The following is a 17,133-nucleotide window of genomic DNA, read 5'->3' as shown; positions in this document are numbered from 1 at the left end:
CAGTAACCGAGTTACGTGTCATTGTCTGTAATAGTGACCTCGGGTCACGTGTTTGTTATCAATATAACGTGTTTGGTTTATTGCTTGCGTGTTCGATCTCTACATACTCTACACTCGTATCTACCTACGCAGGGATTCCGCACCTGCGTTGTTAGTGACATCCCGTGTACGATCCGTCCAGGAGCCTACAATTGGTATCAGAGCCATCGGCTCGATTGTGAGGTTCGGGATTTCACGCGGGTGTAGAAAACGTCTCGTTTGACCTATTCGCGGGACGTGTTTTTGTTAGGATTGTGTTTTGCTCGTGCTTGACAGTCATTTTCAAGCCATTGCATTGATCGAAAACTGCTGGATTGACGAAATCAGATCTGAACAGTTTCCTTGTTCATCGGGCGAAGTTACCGTTCTTCGGGCGAAGTTACCATTCTTCAGGCGAAGTTGCCGTCACTGGAATTAGGGTTTCGGCGAAGATATAAGGATCAGCGAAGTTAACCACAACTTCGCTTACCTCATAAGTTCGCCTTTAGCGAAGTTATCCGCAACTTCGCTTTCCACCCAAGTTCGCTTACCTCCTAAGTTCGCTCATTCTAAGCGAAGTTATTTTTAACTTCGCCAAGTCAAGCGAATTTAAGACCCAGCGAAGTTCTCTTTTCAGCGAAGTTAACTTTCAAGCGAAGTTATTCTTAACTTCGCCTACTGAGCTGTTTTAATATTTTTTTATTATTTTCAGGTTTTTCAGGTTTTCGCAAGGATGTCGTCAATTAACATCTCCGATTTGGTCAAGATGGAAGTAGAAGCGGGGTCAGCCACTAAGGCCCCGAGGCTGATGAAAGGAACTGACTTCGTGGCATGGAAGGACAGATTCATCCAATACATTAAATACCAGGATGCCAAAATGTGGGTGTGCATCCAGGATGGATATATCCCTCCAACTATGCAATACGAAGGCCGTGACGTGGTTAAGAAGTACAGCTAAATGGAGGACGAAGAAAAGAAAATGTATGAGGCTGAGAGCAAGGCCCATGCAGCTATAACAATGGCACTTCCTCAAGAGGTTCTCCACACTTTCCGAAAGTACACTTCTGCGAGAGAGCTTTGGGATGCTCTTGAAAATAGATTCGAGGGGAATGTGGGTATCCGTGCATCGAAGATAAAACTTTTGAAGACCCAGTTCTCCGTCTTCAAATTTTTGAAGAACGAATCACTGGATGATATTATCACCAGATACTATCATCTAATGACAGAGCTTAGCAATTATTCGATTGCTTACCGAGAAGAAGAGATCGTTGAAAAGCTTCTCGATGCTCTCCCACCGAAGTGGGAAATGTACACCGTTCTCATGAGGGAAGACAGAGACTTTCCAAATTATGATCTGGAAACAGCAGTAAACAAGCTCAGAACTTATGAGCTTAATATGGTTCGAAAAGAAACACCAACAGATCAGATACAAGACCCTGGTATGTATGGTGCAAAGATTAACTCAGGCTCAAGTTCGAGGCCTGAATCTGCTGCCTTTTACTCGAAAGGGGAGTCAAGTCCTGACTCTTCTCATGAAGGAAACGTTTCTGTGAACATGAACGGTGATGTATGTTTCGTTGCTGGAGGATCAAGTACTTCAAAGCCTCAAGCATCCTCAAGTGGTTTTTCTGCAAATGCCTCAAGCAATAATTATTCCAAGATGCCTATGAGTGTAAAATCTGCTGAAGAGCAGTTTGCAGTCTATGCATCATTTATTGCTTCCTACGAAAACTACATCCAGGGGAAGATTGTGGACCCTGCTGTACTGGATGAGGACTACGACCAGATCGATGCTGATGATCTGGAGGAGATGGATTTGCAATGGCAAATGGCAATGATCGTGAGGCGTGTAAAACGGTTTATGAACAAAACTGGGAGAAAGTTTGTTGGTGGTAGGCCCGGGTTCGACAAATCCAAGGTAAGGTGCTATAATTGTCAACAGTACGGGCACTTTGCCAAGGAATGCAGAAATGAGAGGGTTGAACGAGGACAAGGTCGGCCTACACAACACTCTGGAGTTAACAGAGAGATTAACGCCATGTTGACCAGAGAAGCAGGTGAGTACAACTGGAACCCGCATACAAGTGGTTCTGGTGAGCAAGCGAACATGGCTGAGGCTGAAGTTAAAGAATGTGAGAAGGTTGATGGAAATGAGAAAGCTACTGAAGAAGAAACAGCTTTCATGGCAGATGACAAGGACACTCGCTCCGAGGTAAGTAATAAGAATATTTGTACTAATTGTGAAAATTTGTCTGAGCAACTAACAACAATGACTGATCAGTACGTCCGTTTAGATGCTGATTTTAAAACTATTAAAGAAGATCACCATTTTACGAAAGCAAGAGAAACAAGTTATAAAATTAAAATAAAAGCATGTGAAAAAGACATTCAAAGCTTAAAAACTAAACTTGCTGAGAAAATTGAAATAATTGATCTTAGTTATGAAGTTTTAGAAGAAAAAACTAAAGTGATTGCTGATCGGGATAAACAGATTGCTGACCACCAGGTGAAGGTGGTGGAACTGAACCTCAAACTTGAGCAGTTCAGGAATTCCTCGGCCATCCTTGATCACCTCGTGAGTGATCAAGGTACCTCTGCAAAGAGGGGAGGAATCGGTTATCACGAGGTTCCACCACCCTTTAACCACAACTATACTTATAATCCGAGTGTTCAGAAATCTATTGATTTCGAAGTTCCTCAGACAACTCCTATCAAGACTACAAGTGTAGAACCAAGTGTTAGCTGTGGCGAAACAAGTTCGCCTGTTTCTAGTGTGAATATTTCTGTTTCGAGTCCTGTCTCATCGGATTCGGATAAGTTGTCCGAATCTGGTCAGACAAAAGAGAAGGTAGGCTTACCCACCGATGGAGATAAAAATAAAATTTCTAAAAAGAGTTCTCCACTCAATCCGTACGTCCCACCTTATGTGAGACGAACGGCTGGTAACACTGCCTCTACATCCAAACCAACATTTGACAAGAAAATGGAGAGTCGATGTTGCTTTAGATGTAACAAGTTAGGACATCTGGTTGCAGATTGCCCTTTGAAGCCGAGATTCAGAGGTGTGAAGCCAAATAAAACTGAGTATAAGCGTCATTTTGTTACTGCTAAAAATGAAAACTTTAAAAAATGCCAAAATGTAACGAATTCAAGTTTTCATAAAAACAAACCTCAGTTTTACAACCAAACCACAAGATATAACACTTTCAATTCTCAAAGGTTTGGAAGGCATTACACTCAATCTGCAGGGAGATTCCCTAACAGGACTTACAGAAATTATCGTGATGCTAACTTGAGAAAGCCAGGGTACGGGACGTATCGATCCAAGACCAATTGGTCTTGGGTCCCAAGATTCTAACTCTTTGTTTTATTGTGCAGGAACAGTTGAACAGGGCTGCCAACAATCTCTGGATTGTAGATAGCGGCTGTTCCCGGCACATGACGGGCAACAAACACTTGTTGCAAGATTTAAAACCTGTTCAGGGAGCAAGAGTTAGTTTTGCTGGTGAGAGCGGTGGTAGGATTACTGGTAGAGGAACTGTGTCGAATGGGAGAATGACACTTGAGAATGTAAACTTTGTGGAGGAATTAAAGCACAATCTGCTGAGTGTGTCGCAGATTTGTGATAAAGATTACACTGTCCATTTCACGAAGAATGAAGCGATCATATTAAAGCCTGGTTTTCAAATACCAGACGAATGGATAGTAATGAAAGCTCCACGTGAAACGAATACATATGTGATGGATATGAGGTCTACTGAAATGGCCACTGGAGAATCCTGTTTAATGACTAAAGCAAGCGAATCAGAATCAGAATTATGGCACAGGAGAATGGGACATATTCATCTTCGGAAGATGAACTTCATTGTCAAGAATGGGCTTGTGATGGGCGTTCCCTTAAAAAGTTTTAACTTTGAAGACAAATGCATAGCCTGCAAGAAGGGAAAACAACACAAGAAATCCCATCTCACCAAGAAGATTAACTCAATTGCCGGTACTCTAGAACTACTTCATATGGATCTCTTCGGTCCCGTGAATGTAAAAAGTCTAGGTGGTACCTCTTACTGCTTGGTGATCACTGATGACTACTCGCGATATTCGTGGGTATATTTTCTGAAAACGAAAGATGAGACGGCTCAAATGGTGAAGAATCTAATTACAAAAGTTGAGAACGTCATGAGTAAATCAGTTAAATTCATCAGAAGTGACAATGGGACAGAGTTCAAGAACTTTGAAATGGAAATCTTCTGTCTTCAGAAGGGAATTGAACATCAATACAGCGCTCCATATACTCCGCAACAGAATGGAGTGGCTGAAAGGAAGAACCGAACGTTAATTGAATGAGCCAGAACTATGCTGGCAGACTCGAAGCTTCCTGTGATGTTCTGGGCTGAAGCAGTTGCTACAGCCTGCTATGTTCTGAATAGGGTGTTAACCGTTAAGAGACTTGGAAAAACTTGTTACGAGCTTATGCACGGAAGGAAGCCCAACTTGTGCGGTCTTGAACCATTTGGGTCTCCTTGTTCGATTTTGAAGACTAATTCGAAATTTGGTGAAGTAGCCGATGAGGGAATCCTAGTCGGTTATGTTGTTGGGACTCCCAACAGACGGGTCTTCAATACGACGACTTGCAAGGTGGAGGTGGTTTGTAACACCGACATTACTAGTTACCAACCGCCAAAACCAAGCAATGGACCTGCTGAGCTTTTCGACTATGTTAAACTTTTTAAGTCGTTTAACGTACCTGATTTGGAAATCTCTGAAGAAGACGAAAGAGCTGTGACGAAGATGATACTTGATGAGGAAGAGAATCTATTGCAACATCAGGTGTTTGAGAAATCTCAACCTTCCACATCAAACCCTATCGATACCCCTGCGGCCTCAACTGAAGAAGAGTTTATTAATCCTTTTCACTCTCAGCCAGAAACAACCATAGATGAGATCTCTTCAAATTTGGAAGATAATTTGCATGTCGGTGCTGTTCCGACCACGAGAATTCACAAAGATCACCCATTGGAGAATATTATAGGTGATGTGTCCTCCGGTGTACAAACCAGAAGTAGCTTGAATGAGCACACCTGTGTTTATACAAGCATAAAAGAAACGGGTATAATGAATGAATGTTTGTACTCCTGCTTTATAAGCCAAATTGAACCAAAGAATTATCAAATGGCTTTAAAGGACAGCTCGTGGGTCGAGGCCATGCAAGAAGAGTTGGCTCAGTTCGAGAAAATGGAAGTTTGGACTTTGGTTGAAAAACCAAAGAATGTACATGCTATAGGCACAAAATGGGTGTTCAAGTGTAAGAGAGATGATAAGGGAATTATCGTAAGAAATAAGGCGAGGCTGGTTGTTAAAGGTTTTAATCAGCAAGAGGGTATTGACTACAATGAGGTGTTTGCTCCTGTCGCCCGGTTAGAAGCGATTCGATTGTTTTTGGCGTTTGCTGCATTTAAAAAGATGAAGGTATTTCAGTTGGATGTGAAGAGCGCGTTTCTAAACGGGAAAGTTGATGAGGTTGTGTATGTTGAGCAACCTCCGGGTTTTCCTGACCCAGACTTTCCTGATCACGTATACAGGTTGAGCAAGGCGTTATATGGGTTACATCAGGCACCTCGTGCCTGGTATTCAACGTTATCGGACTACTTGCTGGAAAATGGTTTTGAAAGGGGATTGATTGACAGTACGTTGTTTGTGAAAAGAGAAGGATGTGACTTCCTACTGGTTCAAGTCTACGTGGATGATATCATTTTTGCTGCATCAAGAGTATCCATGTGTCAGGATTTTGAGGCTGTCATGAAGAAACGATTCGAGATGAGTGCTATGGGTGAACTAACTTTCTTTCTAGGATTGCAGGTTGATCAGAAGAAGGATGGGATGTTCATTCATCAAACGAAGTACGTTCATGATGTGCTGAAAAGATTCAAGATGGAGGACAGTTCTCCATATGATACTCCAATCTGCGTCAATCACAAATTGGGTGCTGAATCAGATGGTGACGCAGATGTGGACCCAACTCTGTATCGGGCGATAATAGGTTCATTAATGTATTTAACTGCTTCTAGGCCTGATATAATGTTTGCTGTTTGTCTTTGTGCACGTTTTCAGGCAAATCCGAAAGAATCTCATTTGAAAGGTGCAAAGAGGATACTACGGTATCTCAAGGGCAAGCCGAAGCTAGGGTTGTGGTACCCAAAGGGAGGAGACGTTGAACTGGTGGCATATACAGATTCTGATTATGGGGGATGCAATCAGAGTCGGAAGTCAACAACATGAGGCTGTCAGTTTCTTGGAGGAAGATTAGTTTCCTGGCAGTGCAAGAAACAGACATCAGTTGCAATTTCAACATGCGAAGCTGAATACATGGCAGCATCCAACTGCTGCTCTCAGGTTTTGTGGATTCAGCAACAATTACGCGACTATGGTCTGAATTTCTTACTCACTCCTATTTTAATTGATAACACTGCCGCCATCTCAGTAATTAACAATCCCGTGAAGCACAGTAAAACTAAGCATATTGACATTCGTCATCACTTCATACGGGATTGTGCTGAGAAGAAACTGATCAAGATCGAAAAAGTTGATACACTTGAAAATTTTGCTGACTTGTTTACAAAAGCGTTTGATAAATCCAGATTTCAAAACCTAATTGAGCTGAACGGGATGATCAATCCCGAGTAACCATGCCTTTGTGTTTATTTAAAAAAAAAAAAATTGTGTCATTATTGCTTAAAATTAGTCGGTTACCTCAGTTTGATGGACATATCCTCGGATATGTTTTGGTCCTCGTTTCCACTTAGAGAATGAGGATAGCCATTAACCGGAAGACTGAAAGTGACCGGGGCAGTTATGACGTGTGTTCTTTCAGTTGCTGAAAATTAGTCGGTCATTCTTAGTAAGAAGGACACATACTTGTATGTGGTCGGTCCAGTTGATCCATTGGATCTTCAGGATTGCCGTTTGCCTGACGACTTTGACATGATCGGGGCGATTGAATTCAAAAATTTTACAGGGAAATGAAATTACTTTTCAAGTCTAATACTTCGTAAGAAGTTCTTTGCTGTGTTTAACAGAAAATTGATCCAACCTTGGAAAATGATATATATACTGATTGTGTGTGCTTAACTAGTGAAGTTATTAGGCTTAAAAGGCTTTAGAACAGTCATTGTATGTCATGGTAATTTTTATGGTGCGTAAAAGTGTATGTGATACTAACTTAAACTACTCGAATTTACGTGGAAACTCCTTAAGAGTTTTGTATGTCTTCATACATATCTTTTCGAAGGATAGGCAGAAAAGCAACTACCCAGTCATACACGAGCCCGTGAGTGTTCTGATTCCCGTGAAGAAAGCATTTCAAGACACTGCAGTGATCCAGATTCGGGACTTGCAGTGGTTTAGTACTCCGAAGTCAATAAGAATGTATGGTTAAAAAAAAAAAAAAAAATTATGGATATACATGTATATTTTTAGTACTTATGAGACATAGTAACAATCAAGACTTCTCAATTCTGGAGTAAGAAGAGAACGGGAAGCAGACAACGAGTATATACAAGTTAATCAGACACTATGGGTCGAAGTCAATTCGGGGTGACTTGGGTATAGCCAAATACGCTTTGAGAATAGATAGAAGACATCATTATCTCTGAGTTGTTGCCTACTTAAATTTTGAGCTTAACTGAACCTTAATCCGTATCACAGAAACGATGAAAACCATTTAAGTTATTTACATGCTTACAACCTGTTTCTCTATGTCATAATACAGCTAAACACGGATCCAAGTGACAGTCACGTAATTAGTATGATTCCTGTAAGGATCTTTTCTAAAAACGTAGTGGTCCCTGACTAGACTGAAATTTGATCCCTTATTTCGTAAATTTTTATAAGTTTTTCTATTTTTGTAGTTGTATTATTGTATAACTGGTTACTTGGACATGATCATTTTTGTTCAACTCTTTTTGGAAACTTCTAATGTTAAGTGCAAGATTCTTCAAACTTAAAGGGCTGATTTTGAAATTACGGGCGAAGTTGTTGAATTCGGCGAAGTTGTGCTTAACTTCGCCTAGGCGAAGTTAAGCGTAACTTCGCCTAGGCGAAGTTAAGCGTAACTTCGCCTGAACCAACTCTGCCCTATATAAGGCTTTTTAAAATCTGAACAGTATCATTATTTTCATAACTCCGGCGAACTTATACTCAATATCAAAAACAGTTTTCCGGCGATCTTGTTTACGTTCCGATTTCGATCTTTGATTTCAGTTTCTAGTGTTCGTTGACGGTATGTGTTGTCAATATCTTTCCCAAACTCACTCGTTCGTTATAGTTTTACCCGGTTCGAGACCTCGGGTCGTCGAACCTTCAAAACCTAGTTTTTCAACCGTGTATTACGTGTTCATGGACGACCTTTACGTCTCAAAATCATTAATCTATGCTGTTCTCCACTCCTAAATCGTCAAATCGTTGCGAAAACATCGGTTCTAAACCTTTGAATCTGAACAGTCGCCGTTTCAGATTCAGGCGAAGTTAAGGTTTAGGCGAAGTTATCCTCAACTTCGCCAGGAGATTAATTTCGCCTGTGGCGAAATTATCCGTAACTTCGCCTTGAACTCAAGTTCGCCTGAGGCGATGTTGTGATAAGGCGAAGTTATCATCAACTTCGCCTATACCAATTTATTTAACAGTTTTTAGACGAAATTACAGTTGAAGCGAAGTTGTTCCCAACTTCGCCTCACCTTTAAGTTCGCCTGTACAGGTTTAATCACAACTTCGCACGTTGTACAAAGCGAACTTGTGAGTTGCTTAACTGTTCTCTAACTTGTTTTGTTTTGTGCAGATATGGCTGCTGTTGGAGGTGCTGGTGGTGACGACGGTGATGATCAACGACAATTCTTTCCAGCCCATAACCAGTACATCACTTTAGATCCAGACGCACGAGGCGTAGAAGACTACAGGGAGATTATCACGTTTCTCCTGCGATCAAGAGTCTTTCACGCGCTCACAAATACACTGCCCATTTCTCTGCCTAACATTGAAGACTTTTGGCAGACAATGTACTATGATTGCAGGCCTGAGCCTCCGGTGATGCGAGCAACCGTAAATGGTCATAACATACAGTTTTCCTCGGAAGATATACGGTTGGCTCTGCAGTTCGGTGAAGAAACAAGAGATGACCCAACGGAATTCGTAGCTCCTTTCCGTGATGGAGCTTATTTGAGGATGGGTTATTCGGGTCCGCTGGGGGACTCGCAGAGGAGGAAAGGGTTTTTGCTGGATCAATGGCGCTTCCTGATGCATGTATTGATCGTATGCATGTCCGGCAGGAAGGCGGGGAACAGATGGGATGGGCGCGACGATGCAGTCAGCCATGATAGCGCTGACTTACAACCGCCGATATTCTTTTAGTCAGCTGATATTCTACGAGATCGATCGTCAGAGAAGGGCTGTGGCGCGCGAGCGATTCACTATGTATCCTCGTTTCTTACAGATGATTTTGAATCATGTCGCTCCGTCGCTACCGCAGAGACGCCCGATTAGATACGTCGAATGCGTGACGAAACGTATCTTTGCTCAGTGCCGCACTTCGAGCACTCGTAGCAAGCCTGAGCTGCGTCCCAGGCATACTCCATTATTCGGATATCTCATCAATCCGGAGTATGTTCCTGCAGGAGGGGACGAGTTCAGAGACCCGCAACCACATCAGGCGGCAGCACCACATGCTGTATCAGCTGCGCCTGTTGTATCTACTGTTGCCTCTGCTGCTGTGCCAGCTGCGGTATCTCCTGCTGTGTCTACTGCTGAAGACGTTGATCTTAATGCTGCCTTTGGCGTACATGGTGTGTTTGATATGGATGTCTCGGGTCCTCAGTTCGTGGATGTTACTAGAGCAGTTACTTCGGTAGCTGACTCCGATCTAGACGAAACGTTTGCTGAAGCGAGACGACTTATGGTGTCTCGGGAGAGAACTACGGGAAAGAGGCCGAGAACTGTAGACGAGGATGAGGACGAAGTTGATGAAGAGGAGGCAGTGCAGATTGTGCTCAGACGTTCACGAAGAGAACGGACAGGTATGGGTTCCGGAGCTGGAGAATCTTCAAGGCTGGTACGTTTTGCTCCACCTGCCTTGTCTGGTATGTCTCTTATTCCTTCCACAGCACAGGTTACTGCTGTCGAGACGTCGACCCCAGCAATTGTGTCCCTACCACCCCAACCGCTTAATCCACCGGTGGTAGTTGCACGATTTGTGGAGTCGACCATCACTACTACTGCAGGGCTACCAAGTGTACCACCTGCGGTCACTTCTGCTGCTGATGTCCCGCCAACTTCAACGCCTACTTCAGATTCCGAGAGGATTACATCACTAGAGCAGATTGTTGCTGATCAGACAAAGACCATTCAAAGCCTAGTGGAATCCAATCGACTACAAGCAGCCCTCCTGGTTGAACACGGAAAAGTAATAGATGCCTTCAAGGCATTCTTGGCATCTCAGGGGGAGAAGACGTGTAGGGGTGATGAGTTGAGGACGAAACGGAGAGAAGATCATGACGATGATCCCAATGCACCGGAAGGTGCAGGTGGTGAGCTGCCAAGACCCTCTCAGGCTCTTGGGGCTTCCACAGCTGAGGGGGAGTCTACAAATGCAGCTGGTGACGACGTGGTAGCAGTTGATGATGATGCTGATGTTGAAGATGTTATCGACGCATTGAAAGAGTTGGATGAGGAGGATGATGAGTTTATGATGGAAGATGATGTGCTGCCAGTTGATGAGATCGAGAGGATTGGAGAGCAGATTACGGTTGAAAACGTGATAGAGGAGGGTGAGATTGTTGATGACTCCGTGGAACACGAGATTCCGGAGGTTAAGAGACCAGGTTTGGGTGATGAGAACGTGGAGGAAGATGCTGAGTGGGAGGAACAACCGAAATGGAAGGAGGGTTGTGCCCACTGGTTCGTAAAGACGAAGAAGCCGGCGGTCCCTAAGATGTTCAGAAAAAGTTACAATATTAAGGGATACGCGGAAGCCAAGAAAGGTATTATCTGCTGGTTATACGACGAGCAGCTGCGGCTCTTCGTGATCAAGAGATACGATGGCATTCAGTACTTCCAGAGAAAGTTGAGATCTCTAAACACACTGCCAGAATGTGAAGTAAAAGATTTAGCCAGATTGGGATTGATAAACAGAAGTGAAGACAACATGGCTAGAATCATTGCGAAGATCGTGTGGAAAGAGTGCGTTAAAGAGAAAAAGTTTGAGCTACTGAAACCACAAAAGGGGAAACTTGTCGAAGACAAGGATAGAGGTCTGAGAGTTGATGGAAAACATTGGATGGTCATGAAATACAAACCGATCCGGTGCCTTAAAGAAGTACCGATGAAGTTCATGCCCAAGGACGTGCTCAAAGATCTAAAATGGTGGTACGTGGATTGTGAGACAGCAGAGGCGGTAATGGAAGATGAGGATGAACAAGAAGTACTTCGGGTTTACGACCCGATGCATCTTGTTAATCTATCGCAGGCTGATCTGAAAGTGCTCAACGAGAAGAAGATCTTCTACATTCCTGCTTGGAAGGATCAAGCTAGGAAATATCAACGGGTGGTGTCGGTATGTGTTAGAGAAGGGGCGCATGCGTAGAGATGCAAGATTACAAGACTCAAGATTTGAAGATCAAGATATGAAGCTACTGCCAAGGGGGAGTCTGTTGGTACATGTGTGTCAGTAGTTCATAGTCTAGCATTTGTAATCGAGTCTGTAATGCAATTATGTTTTGATTATGTTTATTTTTGTAATACGCGAAGTTGTCAACAAGTTCGCTCTGGCGAACTTGTTGAATCAGCGAAGTTATTGACAACTTCGCCTGTGGCGAAGTTGTCGTGTTTATATACTGTTTCAGCCGAAACAGTTTGTGTTGGTCGTTTAGGGTTTTGTTTCAGTTATTCAGTAACCGAGTTACGTGTCATTGTCTGTAATAGTGACCTCGGGTCACGTGTTTGTTATCAATATAACGTGTTTGGTTTATTGCTTGCGTGTTCGATCTCTACATACTCTACACTCGTATCTACCTACGCAGGGATTCCGCACCTGCGTTGTTAGCGACATCCCGTGTATGATCCGTCCAGGAGCCTACACCAGGCTCTTATTCTTCTGCCATGTGTCCCCGCTCAAGCCAGCTGTCTCATCCTACTCACCTGCGTGCATACTAAAAGTCAGCTACGCTGAGTGAGTTCTAGTTAATCACATAATCATACAATACATTCTTTACACTTCATACTTAACCTCTTAACTTTCTTTCATACACACTTAAGTGCTTTTACTTTCATTTTTACCTTCATACTTTCTTTACATACATAATCATACGTTTTAAAGAGCCTTTCGCCCTATAACCTCACAGATATTATAAGGGTCTGGTCCCTAGTTTTCGAATATTAGAAGGGTTCGATTCCCTAACATCACAGATATTATAAGGGTCTGGTCCCTACCATCACAGATATTATAAGGGTCTGGTCCCTAGTTTTCGAATATTAGAAGGGTTCGATTCCCTAACATCACAGATATTATAAGGGTCTGGTCCCTAACATCACAGATATTATAAGGGTCTGGTCCCTAGTTTTCGAATATTAGTAGGGTTCGATTCCCTCTTCGTTACCATACATTATACCCCGAGTATTTTTAGGGCTCGGTACCCTTTTCGTAGCCATACAACCATACATCATACCTCGAGTATTATTAGGGCTCGGTACCCTTTTCGTAACCATACGACCATACATCATTATTTCCTTCTTTTATTATCTCTATCACGTTCATACGCATAATCATTCATATTATACTTACCTTATACATAGCATTACAACCTGACAGTACGTGCAATATCCGAAGATCGTTCACGTACCATCAAGCAATCATTCTTACATAACACATATATCACATAGGGCATACACTTATCACTTAGGATAAATGTATTAACAACACATCAAGTATGCACACAGCCCCGAAAACATAACAAGGAATGGGGCTAGAAACTCACCTGAACACGATTACGTTCTCCGTTGATCGTAATCCATTTCTTCAGTTGTGCACGGCTGACTGTATAACAAGTATACATATCAGTTTAACTATCACTACTTATAATGTATTTCTATCTTTATATGACCCACAACGAACGGGGGTCCGGGGGCAGCGCCCCTGGCAGAGGGGTCTAGGGGCGGCAGCTCCTAGCAGGGTCCAAGGGGCAGAGCCCCTGGCTGGGGTCGAGCTGCCAGGTCAGCTTGGAAAAATTTTATTTCCATTAACTGTCTTAACACATTTTTCATTAGATTTTTAGTTTACTTCCTAATCGAACTTGGCTTTAGGCGAAGTTAAACCTTAGGCGAACTTAGCTTTAGGCGAAGTTAAACCTTAGGCGAACTTAACTTTACAGCGAAGTTAAACCTTAGGCGAACTTAGCTTTAGGCGAAGTTGTCATCAGGCGAACTTGGCTTTAGGCGAAGTTGTCATCAGGCGAACTTGGCCTCAGGCGAAGTTATCATCAGGCGAACTTGGCCTCAGGCGAAGTTATCATCAGGCGAACTTGGCCTCAGGCGAAGTTATCATTAGGCGAACTTAACTTCACAGCGAAGTTGCCATCAGGCGAACTTAGCTTGCAGGCGAAGTTCGTTGCTTTGAAGGCGAAGTTGCCCAGACAGCCGCTGTTTTAGCTTCTGATCGGCATTTCGAGCGATATTAACACCCTTGCTATGGTTCAATATCACCCACTACGCTACCTGGCCATTTTCGGTCGTTTATACACTAAAAAGCTTGGATCTTTAAACTTCAAAGATCAAGAACCATACCTTTTTGGGCTTGTTTGGATCTCGTTTACTTGCTTAATCACAACCAACCGCTCTCTCTTTCTCGGACCTCGCTCTCCCTCTCCTCGGCTGCCGCCGGCGGTTGTAGGTGGTGTGTATGTTATGGAGTGTTTTTAGGAAAATGATGGAAATGAAGGTATTTTGGGGTTTTGGGGGTATTTATATCCCTGAAATCCCATTCTCATTTAACCCATCTCAATTAATCTATGTCCAAGACCCGCTCCTTACCCGATATTAATTAATTACGCGAAATCACTAAACATAACTTCCTTTATTCATCATTAAAATTTTAGGATGTTACAAAAAGCTTTTTGGTGAGTTAAACTTAACTCATTTTCTCCCTCTTAAATTGTGACATATTTGAAAAATATTTACAATTTTATATACAAAAAGATAGATAGCTTGTTTTAATCAAAATTGATCATGCCGATCTATTCGACCCAAAATTCAAATCGAGCATGATCGATGGTTTTAGTGAAAAGGTCAGCAAAGTTGTTGTCAGATGGACTATCTTAAACATGCATTATCACATTGTATGACAAAGTTGAAGAGATTCAAACCGAGATCCAACAGCTGATGCTGGATCCATTAGTTGAGAGAAGTAGTTGGACGAGGTTAGTTGAGAAACGCTCGAAAGTTGTTGTTGAACCATTTAAACAAGGCTTCCCTTCTTTGAAGTTTGTCCTCCTATGTCGCTTATGAAAGACTCGAATCCGCCATCGAATGGTTTAGCATCAAATAGCAAGGGTTCGTCTCCCATCATATGCCGGGTGCAATCACTATCTAAGTACCTAATACTATTGATAGTCCTCATTGATTGACCCTGCATGCAATAAGCTTTCAAATAGACATGGGTTCCCGGTATACTTTTGTCCCAGGAAGGTCAACCATAAATCGACCAAACTTGATTTTATTTCCTGAAAACCATTTATTTCTTGTTGGAGCCTCACTTGATGAAGAGCGGTCCTTAGGAATCCAAGCAAAAACTTGTTCCTTGGTTTTGGCAATTTTGGACTTCTGTTTTCTTGCTTTTGAAACTGTTTTTGGTGAATTCTCAAACTTTACAGTCTTAGGATCCTTTTTGATTTTATCCTTCTTGGTTTTCCAAAAAGGTTTCTTTTTGTGTTTTACATCCATTTCACTGAGTTCACTATCAGCTTGATCAGTCCCTGAATCAGGGCTACTAAAAGCTCCTTTTGGGGACTGACTAAGCCGCCTTTGAATATCAAGCTGTTGCTTGAACCAGTGCTTGCAATGTCTGCAAGGTGAGAAGAGTGACCACACACAAAACAACACTTTCTCCTAGGAGTGCCAAAGAACTCATCTGAACTATAATGTGGTTGGTGATGGGAAAGGTAATCTTTGGAAAGGAACATGATTATAAAACACATTTGCGTAATATGGATCAACAAAATTTTGTTGATAATGACCATAGTAGTTGTTGTCACAGAAGTTGTATGACTGAGGATCTCTTGATTGATTGGTTGTTTGAGAAAATGATCGTTTATTTTGTGGAACATATTTACAAGAAGTACTCGCCTTTTCATTTTCAAAAACTTTGCTTTTACATGAATTATCCTTAGTCTCACAACTTGATATGTTCACCTCAACAGGCCTACTTTCGTTGACACATTTTTCAACAAAAGTTTCATCACAAACGGTTTCATAATCTGAGTCAGAAGAAGAACATTCATTTTCATTGCAAACGTTTGTATAACTATCATCACTTGAATTTTCACAAAATACATAATTTGACCCTGACTTTAAACTTCCCAACATGGATTCACAAACTTTATTACAAACTGGATTGTTAATAGTTTTGGTTAGATCCACACATGATTAAAAACGTGGTTCTAACTTTCTTTTTAGCTTACAACCCAAGTTAACCGTCCCACATTCATCACCATTTACATCACCTGCTACACAAGACACATTGATGTCAGATTTATCAGATGATGGGACTGAAGCAGCAGTTTGAGAGGCAGCAGGAACAAATTTTACAGGCTTTGGTATTCTACCAACCCCGTATTCCATTTCTTCCTCTGGAAAAGTATTATAGCTAAAGTGGGGCAAGCTGGTGTAGTTATCATTGAATGGTGGTGGTACGGCAGTGTAATCATACCCCAGCCCCGCTTTAACTTTAGTACTTCTCTGGGCTCCAATAAGATCATCTAATTTCTCAGATGATGCTTCAAATCTTTCAACTTGCTTTTCTTTTTCCTTTTTGTCAGAAACTTCAAGTTTTAACTTTTCAATTTCATCTTTTAAATCATTAATTATGTTTTTGTAATAAATAACATTATACTTTTTTTGAAAAATTTTAAGTTTAAGATTTGCTACATCATCATGATGAGTTTTAATCTTTTCAAAGTAGATCTTGTCAGCCTTTACATATTCAGCATTTAATTGACGAAGTTTTGCATTTTCTTTCAAAACTTCGTCCTGAAGATATCTATAATATGTAACCTTATTTATGCAAGCTTGAGTGCACAAATTGTGATTTATCTCATCGACTGGTGATGTGTCGGGAATGATAGGACATGCATGACTGCTTTTACCGGCAGCACTTGTCCCAACTTTATTTTCTTTGGACTGATTGTTCATTTGGAGCTTATCTTCCATTATTTCAAAAGACTTGATGGTAGAAGCCAAATCTGAGAGTGTCATGGTGTGACATCCGTGGCAAAACCGAGTACACCTTAGTATTCATATAGCGAATAAGCGATTAACCGCTTATTGCGTAACGAACAAACGATTAACCGAACGGGTCTGGTTATGACCCAGATATCCTGAGGGGCCATCTATACGAGATATATGTCTATTATAAGCCAACATACGGATATTAAGGCCTTAGTATGATAGCAAACTAGTTAAACGAAAACATGCTCGTTTAACTACCCGCTATGGACTTAAACGCGAAAGATAGTTACAAACCAAGAATTGTATCATCCGTTAAGCCGAAAAAGACTTACCAAACACTTATTTGAAATGTTTTAAGCGATCCGTAAAAATATTTTCGATTTTTATAAACGTATGGTATGTTTTTATAAATTTACACAAAAATAGCCGAAAAACACTCGTTTTCGCACTGTTTGTCGTACCCGTTATATTTTTCGTGCCAAAAACCAAACCCGAAATAAATTTAGACTCGTCATTTCATGTTCGGGCACATAAATCGAGAAAAGTGGGCCAAATGGGCCCAAAAGGGGGCCCAACAAGCCCAGCCCGCCAAAGAAGACTTTTCCCCCCTTAAACCCTTTTCATATTTAAACAAGT

The sequence above is a fragment of the Bidens hawaiensis genome, unplaced genomic scaffold, assembly GCF_021521415.1.
Source record: "Bidens hawaiensis isolate Kalapana, Puna unplaced genomic scaffold, B.hawaiensis_p1.1 tig00001433_1, whole genome shotgun sequence".
NCBI lineage: Eukaryota > Viridiplantae > Streptophyta > Magnoliopsida > Asterales > Asteraceae > Bidens > Bidens hawaiensis.
This window is presented reverse-complemented; position numbering follows the sequence as displayed.